Raw genomic sequence first — 18586 nt, forward strand, 5'->3', positions numbered from 1 at the left:
ATTGCTCCCTACTCTTAAATGTTTTTAAGTATCTGGGCACTAAATGCCCAGGCTCAGCAGTAAATACAAGTTGAATAAAAAGACTGTTTTGCCTCAGGAATTTGAGTAAATATAAACATATGACTTCATATACATTCACGACCCACTGTGAATGTACTCATGTGTAAAGCAAGGAAGAAAAGTCACATTCAGTCTGATACCATCAGGAAAAGCTGGGGTAGGCAGACAGTTTCTGAACCTAGAAACTGGTACAACTTTCTTCAGATGAAAACCATCAGAATGGCTCGTGCTGTGACAAAATTTTAGAAGTCACAGAATTGATCACAGAGAAGTCTTAAATTCTACTCACCTTTTAATCTGTTTGAAGACTGATGATGGTTCTTGAAAACGGCCCAGCCAGGAGATAGAAATTTGAGGTGATAAATGTAGAGTTCCAACTACTAGAATGAAAAATAAAGGATTTCAGTGAACCATTTCCTGGTTTCTTTTAGTTAATCATCCCCCAATCACCCCCCAAGTTCCAAAAAATTCTGGAGGGCTGTCAAGATAAAAGGTACAGATCCCAAAAGTAATAAAATAAGAATACCAAGAGAAGTGTCAAGGAATGAAGAGTGAAAAATTATAGCAAAGCATCTGGGTAAAGGGATGTGATTGCTTAGTAGCAAAATTGCACTCTGAACTTGATAGCAGCCAAAAAAAAATGGAAAACAAGAACTATGTTTTCATGTTCCAGTGAAAGGAAGCACCCTGTTCATTCAAAGCCACGGGCCTCTTCACTGTGAGCCATAGAGGATATTCCTGCACGTCCTCCTACAGCACCACAGACAATAGGCAGCGAACTCAGTTTTCTTTTTAATTCACCCATCCATTGTCGTCGAGTCGATTCTGACTCATAGCGACCCTGTAAAACAGAGTAGAACTGCCCCATATGGTTTCCAAAGAGGGTCTGGTGGATTCGAACTACCGATCTTGTGGTGAGCAGCTATAGCTTTTAACCACTACGCCACCAGGGTTTCCTTTTTAATTCATAGACCTCCTAAATATGGCTGTGAAAAGACCATTTTCTTTCTTAGCATACAGATTATGTTGAGACCACATGAGGCACGAATCCTTAATTTTAAAGAGAGGTGGGTGCTGCTGCACCTTTCCCTCCCTGAGACTTACGGCACATTTTGTGGAAGCCACACTGGCCCTGCATTCGAGCAGATCCAGCAGGGGTGCTGAGTTCTGTGACTGTCTACAGGCCGTTTTCTACCCTGCCCTCCACCCTCGCTGGCAGCATGTCCTCGCATACTGCCCCTGGGCTTTGTCTGGCTCCAGTCCACACACTCTGACCCCAGCCCACTCAGGTGAGCCTGCAGGCGGACTAGAGGGAGCAGTGCCGTGTATACTCAGGCAAGCTTTGCCTCAGATGCTGCCAGCACCACTCAGCGCTCAGCCTGCCAGCTTGCACCATGGCACTGCTGCTCAAGGTTGACTAAGCCTCCATCTGTCCAGCCTGTGTGCACAGTGCGCTCTACAGGAGACCTGTCCCTTAAGCATATTCCTGCAAATGTCCCTCCTGAGCAATCCGCCAGCACTAAGCTATTCCACCAAAAACATGGCTGCATGTGGCTTGAGGGCCCTATGTGAGCCCCTGAAAAAAGCAGCCCAACACTTAGCTGATTTGTGTAACTCCTTCTCGCTAATAGTGTGAACTGCTGCCTGACTCTCCTTTCTCTTCCTTTTTCTACCCACCAGAAGAAAGAAGCCCTGGTGGTGCAGTGGTTAAGAGTTCAGCTGCTAATCAAAAGTTCGAACCCACCAGGTGCTCCTCGAAAACCCTATGGGGCAGTTCTACTCTCTCCTCTAGGGTTGCTATGAGTCAGAATCAACTTGACAGCAGCGGGTTTGGTATTGATTTTTTGGGAGAAGAAACAATCCACTCTTGATTTTCCAGATCACAGTGTTTGCTCCTCAACTGGGGATGCGCTAGTCAGTTTTCCTAGGATTCAAATGCTCTGATATCTTGGGAATCACTAGAAATAATTGTAGAAGGCAGAATTCTAAGATGGCTCCTGCTATGGATTGAATTGTGTCCCCCAAAAATATGTGTACCAATTTGGCTAGGCCGTGATTCCCAGTATTGTGTAATTGTTCACCATTTTGTGATTTTCTTATGTGTTGTAAATCCTATCTCTATGATATTAATGAGATGGGATTATCGGCAGTTATGTTAATGAGCCAAGACTCAATCTACAAGATTAGGTTGTGTCTTAAGCCAATCTCTTTTGAATATAAAAGACAGAAGCAAGACGAGACACATGGGGAACTCATACCATCAAGAAAGCAGTGCTGGGAGCAGAGCTCGCCCTTGAAACCTGGGATTCCTGCGTGGAGAAGCTCTTAGACCAAGGGAAGATTGAAGACAGGGACCTTCCTCCAGAGCCAACAGAGAGAAGGCCTTCCCCTGGAGATGACAGCCTGAATTTGGACTTCAAGAACTGACTCGACAGCAGCTTTTTTTTTTTTTTAAAAGATTACTAAACTATAAGAGAATTCTGTTTGTTGAAGCCATCTACTTGTGGTATTTCTGTGATAGCAGCACGAGATGACTAAGACAGCTCCCAAAGAGTCATGCCTTTGTGTGGCCTCTCCTCTGAGTGCAGGCAGGAACCGTAACTTGCTTCGAACCAAAAGACTATGGCACAGGTGAAAGCAGGTCATGGCCTGATGAGATTACCTTATATAAGACTCCGTCTCCTCAGACTGCAGAGTGAGAGTCCTTGTGACTGTGGAGAAGTGGGCAGCCATGCTATGAGAGGCCCTGAGAGGGGCCATGCGGTGGGGAACATGAGCAGCCTATAGAAGCTGAGAGCAGTCTCTGCCTGAGAGCCAACAAGGCAACTGGGACTTCAGTCCTAAAACCACCAGGAAATGAATTCTGCCAAGAATTTGAGTGAGCTTAGAAGTGGAGTCTTGCCAGTCAGTCCTCCAGATGAGAGAGGATCACAGCCGACACCTTGATTGCAGCCCATGAGACTCTGAGCAGAGGACCTGGCTAAGCTATACCAGACTCCTGACCATGGAAACTGTGAGATCATAGATGTGTGATGCTTTAAGCCAGGAAACTTACGATAATTTGTTATGCGGCAAAAGTAATAAAACTAGTTTAGTAATTAGCTAAATATAGGAACATTTAAAATACATACGTATATATTAAATGCATACATAACTGTGCATCAGAAACAGCCCTACCTCCATCCAAAAGTGAAAAGTTATTTCTCCTAGTTGGTGGCTATCACTACCATCCTAGCACCCCAAGGCCTTGCAGAGCATGGGCACATGGCAGGCCCTTCACATTTTAAAAAATGTACCAAACTAAAGGAATTACGATTTGTCAATGTCTAGTCCCTACAATAAGGCCAGAACAAGTGAATTCATTCAAACCTTCAAAACAGAGCTCAGAAACTCAAAATGAATTTCAAAGGAGGTGGCAGATAATTAGCCCCATGCTCTTCCCACAAACGATGAATGTGTAATTTCTCCACTACTGACTCTCTCATTCTGCCTCTGAGCGTGAATCAGTGCTTAGCAATGCTGCTCAGTAGTAACTACTTTTGCCAAATACCCTTGCCACTTCTCTGGCATTTAGCTATCTGATGGCTAAAGGTTTTAAACAAAAAATTCCCTAAGAAAATTTTCAAAGAAAAAACTTGTGGCTCATTCTTAACTTTCCATTCATATCAATAAATTTTTCATTCCCAACCAAAATGACAAATTTATCTCGGTCAAACGACACAGATCTATTGAAACAAAATGCTAATCCGACTTCCCGAGAAGCCACGTCAAAAGCTCTTTAAGACTTTATTTTAAAACGAAGATTTTTAATCATTTTAAGCTACATTTTATTTAAACTATGTTCACAATGGAGCCCCGGTAGAGCAGTTCGAATTCACCAGCTGCTCCTTGGAAACCCTATGGGGCAGCTCTGTTCTGTCCTACAGGGTAGCTATGAAGTCAGAATTAATTCATTGGCAAGGGGTTTGGTTTTTGTTTAAGTTTAAAATAAAAGTTGAATGAATAAATATATTTAGTTTTTGCTACATTTGAGAGAAAAATCGTTTTGATTACAAAGAATATTGTGGATAAAGCACGTCTATTTCAGATATTGGAAGGACTAGTTTTAATTAAAAGGAATATTCTAATCAGGGGGTCAAGATGGTGGAGTAGTCAGAAGCTTCCTGTGGTCCCAATTACAACAAAGATCCCCCCAAAAAAACCAAGAGAATCGATTATGTATAATAATCTAGGAGCCCTGAACATCAAAGGCAAAGACGAGGAATTGGAGGGTCCAGAAGCAGTGAGGATTTGCCAAACCTGAACCAGGGGGAACGGGCACCCTGCAGGCCGGGATCGGCTGGCACCAGTGGTGAAGCAAGCAGTAGCATTCAGGACGCATTTTCTACACTGGGACTACACTGAGACTGAGCAGTGGAGAGTCTACTCATGCCTCCAGAATCAGCGAAAAGTGACACTCAATTGGCAAAAGTACATGCATCTAACCTACTGAGTGGATCAAAAAACACGCCTTTGGGAAAAACTTCTCTCCCACTTACCTGCCCTCTTCCCACACTACACTGGGTCTGAGCTATCTTCAGAGATTGCCACATCCCCTGGGCCAGAAGTAAGACCTCTCATGTGCCCTGAGCCATTCTCCCGTCCTTGGAGAGGGAACGAATTAACAAACAAGCAAAAATAATCTGCCAACTCCCCTAAGTCAGGAACTCAGGGCAGAAATAGCTCCTTTGCCTACGCACAGGCATAAGTGGTCCAAGGACTCTGAATGCCTTTCACTCCGGCATAGACCTTTGTGGGCCCATTTCAACAGTGTAAGCCCCCATTAGCACAATACATCAGGGTATATACCTGAAGTTTAACATCAACTGTTTCAGCTATATGGGGGAGAGGCAGGTTTCTGACATTTGACACCTCTCTACAGGGTCGCTGTGAGTTGGAATCGACTTGACGGCACTGGGTTTGGTTTTGGTTCTACATATTAAGCAGGATCCTTACCTACCTACATCAGGGGCCTGAGGGCTGGTGGCTCCACCCACACCACCTAGCCACCCACAACAGGGGTCCAAGAATCAGTGGTGTCTCCAGTCCTTACAGCCAGCAGCACTGGGTGTCCACAGTCCAGCTGCAAAACCCAACTACCAGTGTGCTCTACGGAACAGGGACATGCTTTCCTCACAGACACTCAGAGGCAGTTGTCAGCCTCCTGCCTTGCTCAGCACATGAACCCCTACTGCAGCCAAGATACCTGTACCTACACCAATCACCCCTGCTCATCTAGGACTGTAGGTCAGAGCATGCACCACATACTGAGTGACCTAGACACCTGAGCTAAATCCGTACAAGAAAAGTAAACAGATTCCTGGGCTCACATACCTAGTAACAGCTCTAACCACCTGCTGACAGGATGTTAGAGCTTCAAAGGTCCCAATAATCAAACTAGCTCACTTGAGCAGCCTATTTGGGAATAAAAAACAAGAAGCTAGATAACACTAGGCAAACATAAAATAAATAAATATAATAATTTATTGATGGCTTGATGACAATAATTATCGATGGCTTGGCAACAATAGTAAATAACAAATCCCATAAAGAAGCATACCATGATGACTTCAGAAAGCTCCCAAAACAAAGAATTAAGAAATCTTCCAAAGGAAGAAAATTTCTTGGAATTACCGGAGTAGAATAGAAAAGATTAATACATGGAAATCTTCAAGATCAAGAAGGAGATCAGGCAAACTGCAGAACATGCCAAGGAACACACAGACAAAGCAATAGCAGAACTAAAGAAGATTAGAGAAGAGTATAATGACAAATTCAATAGGCTGAAACAATCCATAGAGGGACAGCAAAGAGAAATTCAGAAGATTAACAATAAAATTTCAGAATTACACAACTTAATAGAAGGTCATAGATGCAGAATTGAGGCAATGGAAGTCAGAATTAGTGAAGTTGAAGATAAAGAACCTGACACCAACATATTTAAGGAAAAATAAGAAAAGAATTTTAAAAAACCCTAAGAATTATGTGGGACTATCAAGACGCATCAGGTTGGGCTGGGTGGGTATCAAGTCGAATAACCTATGAGTGACTGGAGTACCAGAACAGAGGGGGACAACAGAAAATACGGAGAGAATTGTCAAAGATTCGTTGGCAAAAAATGTCCCTGATATTGTGAAAGATGAGAAGATATGTATTCAAGATGCTCATCAAACCCCATACAAGGTAGATCCCAAAAGAAAGTCACCAGAATATATTATAATGAAATGCAACAAAACCAAAGATAAAAAGAGAATTTTAAGAGCGGCTAGGGATAAATGAAAAGTCACCTACAAAGGAGAGTCAATAAGACTAAGCTCAGGCTACTCAGTAGGAACCATGCAAGCAAGAAGGCAACGGGATGACATAAAGACTTGAAGGAAAAGAACTGCCATCCAAGAATTACATATACAGCAAAACTGTCTCTCAAATATGATGCTGAAATTAGGACATTTCCAGATTAAAGGAAGTTTAGAGGATTTGTAAAAACCAAACCAAAATTACAAGAAATAATAAAGGGAGTTCTCCAGTTAGAAAATCAATAACAGCAGATAACAACCCAAGATTAGAACACACGACAGAGCAACCAGATATCAACCCAGATAGGGAAATCACAAAAATAAATCAAAGTAAAAAATGCTCAAAACAGAGAAACAGAGATGTTATTATGTAAAAGATGAAAATATTAAAACAAAGAGGAACTAAAAGTGTATTCAAAGATATTTCATATGAAGAGGAAGTCAAAGCGATACAAAGAAATAAAAGATTGGTTTAAACTTAGAAAAATAGGGGTAAATATTAAGGTAACCACAAAGGAAACTAACAATCCTACACATCAAAATAAAAAATAAAATAAAATAAAGACTCAGCGAATACAAAATCAACAATAAAAAAGAGGGAAGAAAATATATAAAGAAAAACAACTCAGCACAGAAAATTAAGTGGGACAAATAAACTGGCAGCAACACACACACACACACACAAAGATATATAAATAGACAAAATGCACCGGTAAAGACACAGAGTGACAGAATGGATAAAAAAATACAATCCATCTATATACTGCCTGCAAGAGACACATCTTAGACTTCAAGACACAAACAAACCAAAACTCAAAGGATGGAAAAAAATATACCAAGCACAAAACAATCAAAAAAGAGCAAGAGGAGAGGCGGGACCAAGATGGCAGAATAGCAAGTTCCTCTTACAACAAACTTCGGAAAAAACAAGTGAAACGATTATATTTATGACAACTTCAGAGCCCGAATATCAAAGGCAAAGTTAGAAAATGGACTGAGGGGCAGGGAGAATCAGTTCAAAAGGGGAGAGGAGTTGCCGGATCTGAATCACCAAAATCACTCAGGCACCATTCCCAGGAGTGGCTGCAGCAGACTGGTAGTAGCGTTTGGACGCAGTTACCTCAGGGAGAAGCAGCCAGCTGCACAACCTACTCACACCTCCATAACCAGAGAAGAACGGCGCTCTCGGCAAAAGCTAAGTAGTTGTGTATATTTCACCGTGCCCCACGCCCTCAAGCTGGCTTCAGTGGCTGTTGATTTCCCTGGAACTGAGATAGGCCCTATTGAACACCTGGAGCCATCCTCCCGGCCTTGGAGAAGGAATAAATTCACAATTGGGGAAAAGATTATTTGTCAGCTCCACTAACCGGGCAAGCTCAGGACAGAAGCAGCTCCTGCACAGGCATAAATGGTTCATGGACTTCGAATACATTTACGCACCCATGGACCTCATGGGAGTATTTCAGGATAACAGGCCCTTGTTGGCAGACTCCAACCATTTCCGCTGTGCAGTGGACAGGTGGGTGTTTGATGTTAGACATTGTTTTGCCTATTAAACATGGTCCTAACCTACCCACATCAGGGGCCTAAGGACTGGTGGATCCATTCAGGTTACCCAGCGACCTGCAACAAGGGTCCAAGGATAACTGGTACCTCCCAGTCTTTACAACTAAAAATATTGGGTGCCCATGGTCCGTCTGCAGAACGAACCCACCTGAACGCTCTAGGCAAGACAGACCCACTTTCCTCAGAGACACATGGGGGACAATTCTCAGCCCCCTGCCTTGTTCAGAGTGTGATCCCCTGATGCAACTTGATACTGGTACCTACACCAATCACCCCTGCCCCTCTAGGGCTGTAGGACAGAGGCTGTACCACACACTTGATGATAAGCTACCTGGATATCTGAGCTGAATTCATACAAGAAAAGTGAATGGACTCCTAGACTGATATACCAGATAACAACCCTAGCCATCTGAGGACAGGACATCAGAGCTCCAAAGGCAAAAATAATCAAGCTAGCTCACTCAAGGAACCCATTTAGGCATATCAAAACAAAACAAGAAACTATGATATGGTAAGCAAACATAAAATAAACTAATACAATAACTTATAGATGGCTCACAGACAACAGTCAATATCAAGTCACATAGAGAAACTGCCCATGATCGCCTCAACAAGCTCTCAAAACAAAGAATCAATGAATCTTCTGGATTAAGGTGCCTTCCTGGAATTACCAAATGAAGAATTCAAAAGATTAATACACAGAATTCTTCAAGACATCAGGAACAAAATTAGGAAGGAGATCAGGCAATATGCAGAATAAGCCAAGGAACACACAGTAAAGTAGTTGAAGAAAGGAAAAAGGTTATTCAAAAACAGAATGAAAAATTTAATAAGCTACAAGAATAGAGAGACAGCAATCAGAAATTCAGAAGATTAACAATAAAATTACAGAAGTAGACAACTCAATAGAAAGTCAGAGGAGCAGAACTGAGCAACTGGAAGTCAGAATTGGTAAACTTGAAGATAAAGCACTTAGCACAAATATATCTGAAGAAAAATCAGATAAAAGAATTTTTTAAAAATGAAGAAACCTTAAAAATCACGTGGGACTCTACCAAGAGAAATAACCTGCAAGTGGCTAGAGTACCAGAACAGGAAAAGATAACAGAAAATACAGAAAGAATAGTGTGAAAGATGAGAAGATATCTATCTGAAGCTCAATGAACTCCACATAAGGTAGATTTTAAAAGAAAGTCACCAACACATATTATAATCAAACTTGCCAAAACCGAAGATAAAGAGAGAATTTTAAGAGCAGCTAGAGATAAACGAAAAGTCACCTACAAAGGAGAGTCAATAAGAATAAGCTCAGACTACTCGGCAGAAACCATGCCGGCAAGAAGGCAATGGGATGACTTATACAAAACATTAAAGGAAAAAAATGGCCAGCCAAGAATCTTGTACCCAGCAAAGCTGTCTCTCAAAAATGAAGGGGAAATTAGGACATGTACAGATAAACAGAAGTTTAGAGGCTTCATAAAACCCAAACCAAAACTAAAATAAATATTAAAGGGAGTTCTTTGGTTAGAAAATCTATAATATCAGGTATCAACCCAAGGCTAGAACACTGGGCAGAGCAATCAGATGTCAACTCAGACAGAGAAATCACACAAAAATAAATCGAGGTTTAAAAAAAACACTCAAAACAGGGAAACAGTGATGTTATTATGTAAAAGAAGACAATCTTAAAACAATGAAAAAGGACTAAACTGTAGTCATAGATCTTTCTTATGTATTGGAAGACAAGGCAATACAAAGAAATAAAAGTTAGGTTTAAATTTAGAAAAATAGGGGTAAATATTAAGGTACCTACAAAGCAAACTATCCTACATATCAAAGTAAAATACAAGACAAAAAAATAGAGACTCAGCAGAAACAAGATCAACAACAACGAATATGAAGAAAACACAGTATATAAACTTCTTAGCACAAAAAATTAAGTGAGAAAAAAAAACTGTCAACAACACCCAAAAAAAGACATCAAGGAGGTGGGACCCAGATGGCTGACTAGGTAGAAGCTTCTGCTTATCCCTCTTGCAATAAGACTCGAAAAAACAAGTGAATCAATTACATACAGGACAATCTACGAACCCTGACCATCAAACACACAACTAAGGAGTTGACCTGAGTGACAGGGGAGCAAAAAGCCATGCGCTGAAGCAGCGACCGCTTCCGGAGCCGGTGTGCTGCACTGCAGCCTTAAGCCCTTGCGGTTCCCTGGTGCCAGAGTGGTAGGGCTGATCACACCTTACTAAGACGGGGCAAGCACAGGACGCACCCCCTAACCCCCTGGAGCAACCTTGGTGGGGACCCAGCCAGCAAACACAGGCTGCACACTGACATGGCTGACAGGTGAATGAGAAACCACGGGGAAGCAGCAACTGGTTTCGGAGCCTAAAGCACAGCGTCCCAACCAGGAGGCCTTGGCGTTGGGCTTTGGACTAAGCACGGAGGGGCTGAATGCAGCTTCCTGAGATGGCGCAAGCATAGGATGCAGCTCTAACCCTCTGGGGCAATCTCCGCAGGGACCCATTCAGCTGCAAACAGGCTACACACCGCTCTGGAATCTCAGATAAAACAATCCTCACCAAACAAGATAAGTAACTTTGTCTCTCTTGCTGGGCTACTCTCTCCTATCTATCTGATCCCTCCCCTCCCTGCCCCAGCTGGCTTCATTAGCATTGGAATTCCCTGGGCCAAAGAGTGAAGTGCGCTGCAGGTTTTTTTTTTTCCTAACCCACTCTCCTGGCCTGAGAAAAGCAGCAACTAACAATCGGGGAGGGGGGAGAATCCTCCCCTGGCTTCCCTAAACTGGAATAACAGTACAGAGCCAGCTCCATCCAAGCTAAGAGATCCACAGTCTTTGACTTTCACCCCAACAGGGAACCTGGTGGCTATTATAATGCAAAGGCAATTCTGATAGAGATCTGATTGTAATTGTTTTAGCTGAGCAGTGGAAAGGTAAGTTTTGGAGGTCAGATACCTCCCTACCTATTAAAGAGAGCCCTCGCTGATCCGCACCAGGGAACTGAGGGCTGAGGCTCCACCCAAACCACCCAGCCACCTGCTAAAGGTGTCTGAGGATAGTGACACCTACCAATCTTTAGAGGTACAAGCATTGGGTGCCTAAGGTACAGCTGCAGAGCCCACCCACCAGAGTGCTCTAGAGAATGGAGACACTCCTACCTCACTGGCACATGGGGGAAGGCTGTCAGCATCCTGCCCTTGTCGGAGTGTGACGTCCTGCCACTACTAGAAACTGGCACAAACAACCATCACCACTACTCCTCTAAGTTAATAGGTGAGAGCCTACACCACACACTAGGTGACCCACTATCAGGACACCTGAGTTGATTATATTCAAGAATAGTGAATGGACCCGTAGGTTCATATACCTGGTAACAGCTCAAACCAGCTGGTAACAGGACACAAGTGATTCAAAGGCTATGACAATCAAGATAGCGCAATCTAGTAGCCCATCTGGGTGTACTGAAACAAAAGAAAACAAGAAGATAAAACTCAGTGAGGAAATATAAAATGAATCCTTACAATATCTTAAAGATGGCTCAGACACAGCAGTCGATATCAAATCACATAAAGACGCAGACCATGATTGCATCTACAAACCCCCAAATAAAAGAATCAAAATCTGTCTCAGATGAAGATACATTCCCGGAATTGCCAGATGTAGAGTATAAAAAACTAATAGACAGAATGCTTCAAGACATCAGGGATGACCTCAGAAATGAAATAAGGCAATCTACAGAAAAATCTAAGGAACGCACCGATAAAGCAGTTGAAGAAATCAAAAAGAATATTCAAGAACATAGTGAAAAATATAATAAGATGTAAGAATCCATAGAGAGACAGCAATAAGAAATTCAAAAGATTAATAATAATATTACAGAATTAGACAACTCAACAATAGGAAGTAAGAGGAGCAGAATTGAGGAATTGGAATGCAGAGCTGGGAAGATGGAGGATAAGGCAATTGACATCAACATATTTGAAGAAAAATCAGATAAAAGAATTTTAAAAAATGAAGGACACCTAAGAATCTTGTGAGACTCTATCAAGAAGAATAACTTGTGTGTGATTGGAGTTCCAGAACTGGGAGGAATAACAGAAAATACAGAGAGCATAGTTGAAGATCTGTTGGCAGAAAATTTCACTGGCATCGTGAAAGATGAAAGGATGTCTATCCAAGATGCTCATCAAACCCCATACAACACAGGTCCCAAAAGAAAATCACTAAGACATACTATCACCAAACTTGGCAAAACCAAAGATAAAGAAAAATTTTAAAAGCAGCCAGAGATAAACGAAAAGTCACGCACAAAGGAGAATCAGTAAGAATAAGTTCGGACTACTCGGCAGAAACCACGCAGGCAAGAAGGCAATGGGATGACATATATAGAGCACTGAAGGAGAAAAACTGCCAGGCAAGAATCACATATCCAGCAACACTCTCTCTCAAATATGAAGGTAAAATTAACACATTTACAGATAAACACAAGCTTAGAGAATTTGCAAAAACCAAACCAAAGCTACAAGAATTACTAAAGGAAATTGTTTGGTCAGAAAATCAATAATATAAGATACCAACACAACACAAGGTCACAGAACAGAACAACCTGATATCAACTCAGATAGGCAAATCACAAAAACAAAATAATATTAATTTTTTTAAAAAATGCTCAAAACAGGGAATCATTGATGTCATTATATAACAGATTACAATAATCAAAAAACAGGGACTAAATGGAGGAGGCATAGATCTTCAATATGGAGAGGAAACCAAGGTGATATAGGGCGATACAAGTTAGGTTTTTACTTAGAAAAATAGGGGTAAATATTAAGGTAATCACAAAGAAGTCTAACAATTCCATACTTTAAATTAAAAACCAAGATGAACGTAACGACTCAGCAAAAATGAATTCAGCTACTATGAAAATGAACACACAATTTACAAAGAAAAACTTCTCAGCAGAAAAAAGTTACTGGAAAAATGAAATTGTACAAAACACTCAAAAAAAGGCATCAAAATGACAGCACTAAACTCATACTAATCTATAATTATGCTGAATGTAAATAGCTAAATGTACCAATAAAGACACAGGGCGTTGCAGACTTGATAAAAAACATGCTCCGTCTATATGCTGCCTACAAGAGACACAACTTTGATTAAACAAACACGAATAAACTAAAACTCAAAGGATGGAAAAAAATATATCATGCAAACAACAATCAAAAAAGAGCAGGGGTGGAAATATTAATTTCTGACAAAATAGACTTTAAAGTTAAAGTCACCACAAATCATAAAGAAGGACACTACATAATGATTAAAGGGACAATTTGCCAGGAAGATACAACCACATTCACTATTTATGCACCCAACGACAGGGCTGCAAGATATATAAAACAAATCTTAACACATTTGAAAAGTGAGATAGACACTTCCACAATTATAGTAGGAGACTTCAACACACCACTTTCGGTGAAAGACAGGACATCAAGTAAGAAGCTCAATAGAGATACCGAAGATCTAATTCCTACAATCAACAAATTTGACCCCATAGACTCAGACAGAACACTCCACCCAACAGCTGCAAAGTACACTTTCTTTCCTGGTGCATGTGGAACACTCTCTAGGCCACACATTAGGTCATAAAACAAGCCTTTGCAGACTCCAAAACATCAGAATATTACAAAGCATCTTCTAAGACCATAAGACCATAAAAGTAGAAATCAATAACAGAAAAACCAGGGAAAAGAAACCAAATACTTGGAAACTGAACAATACCCTGCTCAAAAAAGACTAGGTTATAGAAGACATTAAGGAGGGAATAAAGAATTCATAGAATTCAATGAGGCTGGAAACACTTCCTATCAAAACCTTTGGGACAAAGAGAAAGCAGGGCTCACAGGTCAATTTCTATCAATAAATACACACATACATAAAGAACAAAGAGGAAAAATCAAAGCACTGTCCCTAAAACTTGAACAAATAGAAAGAGATCAAAAAAAGAAACCGTCAGGCACCAGAAGAAAACAAATAATAAAAATTAGAGCAGAATTAAATGAATTAGAGAACAGAAAAACAACTGAAAGAGTTAACAAGGCCAAAAGTTGGTTCTTTGAAAAAATTAACAAAACTGACAAACCATTGGCCACACTAACTAAAAAAATACAGGAGAGGAAACAAATAACTCAAATAAGAAATGTAATGGGCCATATTACAACAGACACAACTGAAATTAAAAGAATCATATCAGATTACAATGATTTTATCAATTGAAGCAGAAAAGGCATTTGACAAAGTTCAACACCCATTCATGATAAAAACTCTCAGCAAAATAGGAATAGAAGGAAAATTCTGCAACATAATAAAGGGCATTTATACAAAGCCAACAGCCAACATCATGCTAAATGGAGAGACCCTAAAAGCATTTCACCTGAGACTGGGAACCAGACAAGAATGCCCTTTATCACCACTCTTATTCAACATCGTGCTGGAAGACCTAGCCAGAGCATTTAGGCTAGACAAAGAAATAAAAGGCATCCAGACTGATAAGGAAGAAGTAAAATTATCTCTACTTGCAGACAACGTGATCTTATACACAGAAAACCCGAAGGAATCCTCAAGAAAACTACTGAAACTAAAAGAAGAGTTCAGGAGACTATCAGGTTATAAGATAAACATATAAAAATCAGTTCGATTCCTCTACATCAACAAAAAGAACATCGAAGAGGAATTCACCAAATCAATGCCATTCACAGCAGCCCCCAAGAAGATAAAATACTTACGAATAAATCTTACCAGAGATGTAAAAGACTCATACAAAGAAAACTATAAAACACTACTGTAAGAAACCAAAACAGACCTATGTAAGTAAAAAACATACCCTGTTCATGGATAGGAAGACTTAACATTGTAAAAATGTCTATTCTACCAAAAGCCACATGTATAAACAATGCACTTCTGATACAAATTCCAATGACATTTTTTAATGACATGGAGAAACAAATCACCAACTTCACATGGAAGTGAAACAAGCCCTGGATAAGAAAACCATTACTGAAAAAGAAGAACAAATTTGGAGGACTCAATCTACCTGATTTTAGAACCTATTATACCACCACAGAAGTCAAAACAGCCTGGTACTGGTACAATAACAGAAACATAGACCAAAGGAACAGAATTGAAAATCCAGACGTAAATCCATCCACTTATGAGCAGCTGATATTTGACAAAGGCCCAGTGTCAGTTAATTGGGGAAAAGATAGTCTTTTTAACAAATGGTGCTGACATAACTGGATCTCCATCTGGAAAAAAATGAAACAGGACCTGTATCTCACACCAATGACAAAAACTAACTCCAAATGCATCAAAGGCCTAAATATAAAGTCTAGAACGATAAAGATCATGAAAGAAAAAATAGGGAAAACATTAGGAGCCCTAATACATGCCATAAACAAAATACAAAACATTATTAAAAATGCCAAAGAGAAACCAGATAACTGGGAGCTCCTAAAAATCAAACACCTAAGCTTATCTAAAGACTTCACCAAAAGAGTAAAAAGACCACCTATAGACTGCGAAAAAATTATCAGCTACGAGATCTCCAACAAGCACCTGATCTCTAAAATCTATATGATTCTGTGAAAACTCAACCACAAAAAGACAAAGACTCCAATTAAAAAATGGGCAAAGGATATGAACAGGCACTTCACTAAAGAAGACATTCAGGCAGCTAACAGATACATGAGGAAATGCTCATGATCATTAGCCATTAGAGAAAAGCAAATCAAAACTACAATGAGATATCATCTCACTCCCACAAAGAAAAAAAAAAAGGGTGGCATTAATCCAAAAAACACAAAATAATAAATGTTGGAGAGGCTGCAGAGAGACTGGAACACTTATACACTGCTGGTGGGAATGTAAAATAGTACAACCACTTTGGAAATCGACTTGGCGCTTCTTTCAAAAGCTAGGAATAGAACTACCATACAACCCAGCAATCCCACTCCTCGGAATACATCCTAGAAAAATAAGCCTTTACATGAACAGATATATGCACACCCATGTTTACTGCAGCACTGTTTACAACCGATGACTCCCCTGACAGGGAATGCAACAGAAAACCCCTGTGGGAGCAGGTGAACAGTGGGATGCAGACCCCAAATTCTCATAAAAAGACCAGACTTAATGGCCTAACTGAGACTAGAAGGAACCCGATGGTCATGGCCCCCAGACCTTCTGTGGGCCGAGGACGGTAACCATTCCCAAAGCCAACTCCTCAGACAGGGATTGGACCAGACAATGGGTTGGAGAGTGATGCTTGTGAGGCGCAAGCTACTTGGATCAGGTGGACACTTGAGGCTGTGTTGGCATCTCCTGCCTGGAGGGGAGATGGGAGGGTAGAAGGGCTTATAATCTGGGAAAAAGGACACGAAAAGAGAGAGTGGGAGGAAAGAGCGGGCTGTCTCATGGCGGTCGGGGGGAATAATTGGGAATACGTAGCAAGCTGTATAACAGTTTTTATGTGAGAGACTAACTTGATTTGTAAACTTTCACTTAAAGCACAATAAAAATTATTAAAAGAAAAGAAAGGCATCAAAAGGACAGCACTAAATTCATACCTCTCCATAATTACGCTGAATGTAAATGGACTGAATGCACCAATTAACGGAGAGTGGCAAAATGGATTAAAAAACACAATCCATCTATATGCTGCCTAGAAGAGACACACTGTAAACTTAGAGACACAAAAACCTAAAGCTCAAAGAATGGACAAAATATATCAAGCAAACAACAATGAAAAAAGAGCAGGAGTGGCAATATTAATTTCTGAAAAATAGACTTTAAAGTTAAATCGACCACAAAGGATAAGGAAACACACTATATAATGATTGAAGGGACAATATCCCAGGAGGATATAACCATATTCAATATTGATGCACCCAGTGACAGGGCTGTAAGATACATAAAACAGACTCTAAGAGCATTGAAAAGTGAAATAGACAGCTCTACGATTAGAGTAGGAGACTTCAACACACTACTTTCGGTGAAGGGCAGGATATCCAGAAAGAAGCTCAATAAAGACACGGAAGATCTAAATGCCACAATCAACCAACTCAACCTTATAGACATATACAGAACACTCCACCCAACAGCAGTCAAGTATGCTTTCTTTTCTACTGCACATGGATCATTCTCTAGAATACACCACATATTACGTCATAAAGCAAGCCTTAGAAGAATCCAAAACACTGAAATATTACAAAGCATCTTCTCTGACTATAATGCCATAAAAGCAGAAGTCAGTAACAGAAAAGCCAGGGAAAATAAATCAAACACTGGGAAACTGAATAACCTGCTCAAAAAAGACTGGGTTATAGAAGAAATTAAGGACGGAATAAGGAAATTCATAGAATATAATGAGAATGAAAACATTTCCTATCAGAACCTTTGGGACACAGCAAAAGCAGTGCTCAGAGGTCAATTTATATCGATAAAGGCACACATACAAAAAGAAGAAAGGGCCAAAATCAAAAAATTATCCCTACAACTTGAACAAACAGAGAGCAACAAAACAAACCCTCAGGCACAAGAAGAAAGCAAATAATAAAAATTAGAGCAGAATTAAATGAAATAGAAAAGAGAAAAACAATTGAAAGAGTTAACAAAACCAAAAGCCGGTTCTTTGAAAAAATTAACAAAGTTGATAAGCCACTGGCCACACTGACAAAAGAAAAACAGGAGAGGAATCAAGTAACCCGAATAAGAAGTGAGATGGGCTACACTACAACAGACCAAAATGATATTAAAAGAATCATATCAGATTAAATGAAAAATTGTACTCTAACAAATTTGAAAACCTAGAAGAAATGGATGAATTCCTAGAAACACACGACCTACCTCAAGTAACACAAACAGAAGTAGAACAACTAAATAGACCCACAACAAAAGAAGAGATTGAAAAGGTAATTTAAAAACTCCCATCAAAAAAAAGCCCTGGTCTGGATGGCTTCACTGCAGACTTCTACCAAACTTTCAGAGAAGAGTTAACACCACTACTACTAAAGGTATTTCAGAGCATAGAAAAGGATGAAATACTCCCAAACTCATTCTATGAAGCCAGCATATCCCTGATACCAAAACCAGGAAGAGACACCACTAAAAAAAGAAAATTACAGACCTATATCCCTCATAAACTCAGATGCAAAACCCTAAGCAAAATTCTAGCCAATAGAAATAATCCACCACGACCAAGTGGGATTCATACCAGGTATGCAGGGATGGTTCAACATTAGGAAACAATTCATGTAATCCATCGTATCAATAAAACAAAAGACAAGAATCACGTGATTTTATCAATTGATGTAGAAAAGGCATTTGACAAAGTTCAACACCCATTCATGATAAAAACTCTCAGCAAAATAGGAATAGAAGGGAAATTCCTCCACATAATAAAGGGCATTTATACAAAGTCAACAGCCAACGTCTTCCTAAATGGAGAGAATCTGAAAGCACTCCCCTTCAGATCGGTAACCAGAAAAGGATGACCTTTATCACCACTCTTATCCAACATTGTGCTGGAGGTCCTACCCAAAGCAAT

At 40.2% G+C, this 18586-nt stretch overlaps 1 protein-coding gene across 4 annotated transcripts in view; it reads right to left on the reverse strand.

The window, feature by feature from the left end:
- LDLRAD4 (low density lipoprotein receptor class A domain containing 4) overlaps positions 1-18586 on the reverse strand; it is a 771753-nt gene that overhangs the window by 632090 nt on the left and 121077 nt on the right. For 2 of the 4 annotated variants that reach the window (XR_007519203.1, XM_049900290.1), the window contains exon 1: positions 350-6728. The exons of 1 other annotated variant lie outside the window; for it this stretch is intronic. The gene's annotated coding sequence lies outside the window, so the exon portion shown is untranslated. Of the gene's footprint in view, positions 1-349; positions 6729-18586 lie in introns of those variants that run through there. One more of the 4 variants, XM_049900289.1, reaches the window with a different exon arrangement.

The sequence above is a fragment of the Elephas maximus genome, chromosome 11, assembly GCF_024166365.1.
Source record: "Elephas maximus indicus isolate mEleMax1 chromosome 11, mEleMax1 primary haplotype, whole genome shotgun sequence".
NCBI lineage: Eukaryota > Metazoa > Chordata > Mammalia > Proboscidea > Elephantidae > Elephas > Elephas maximus.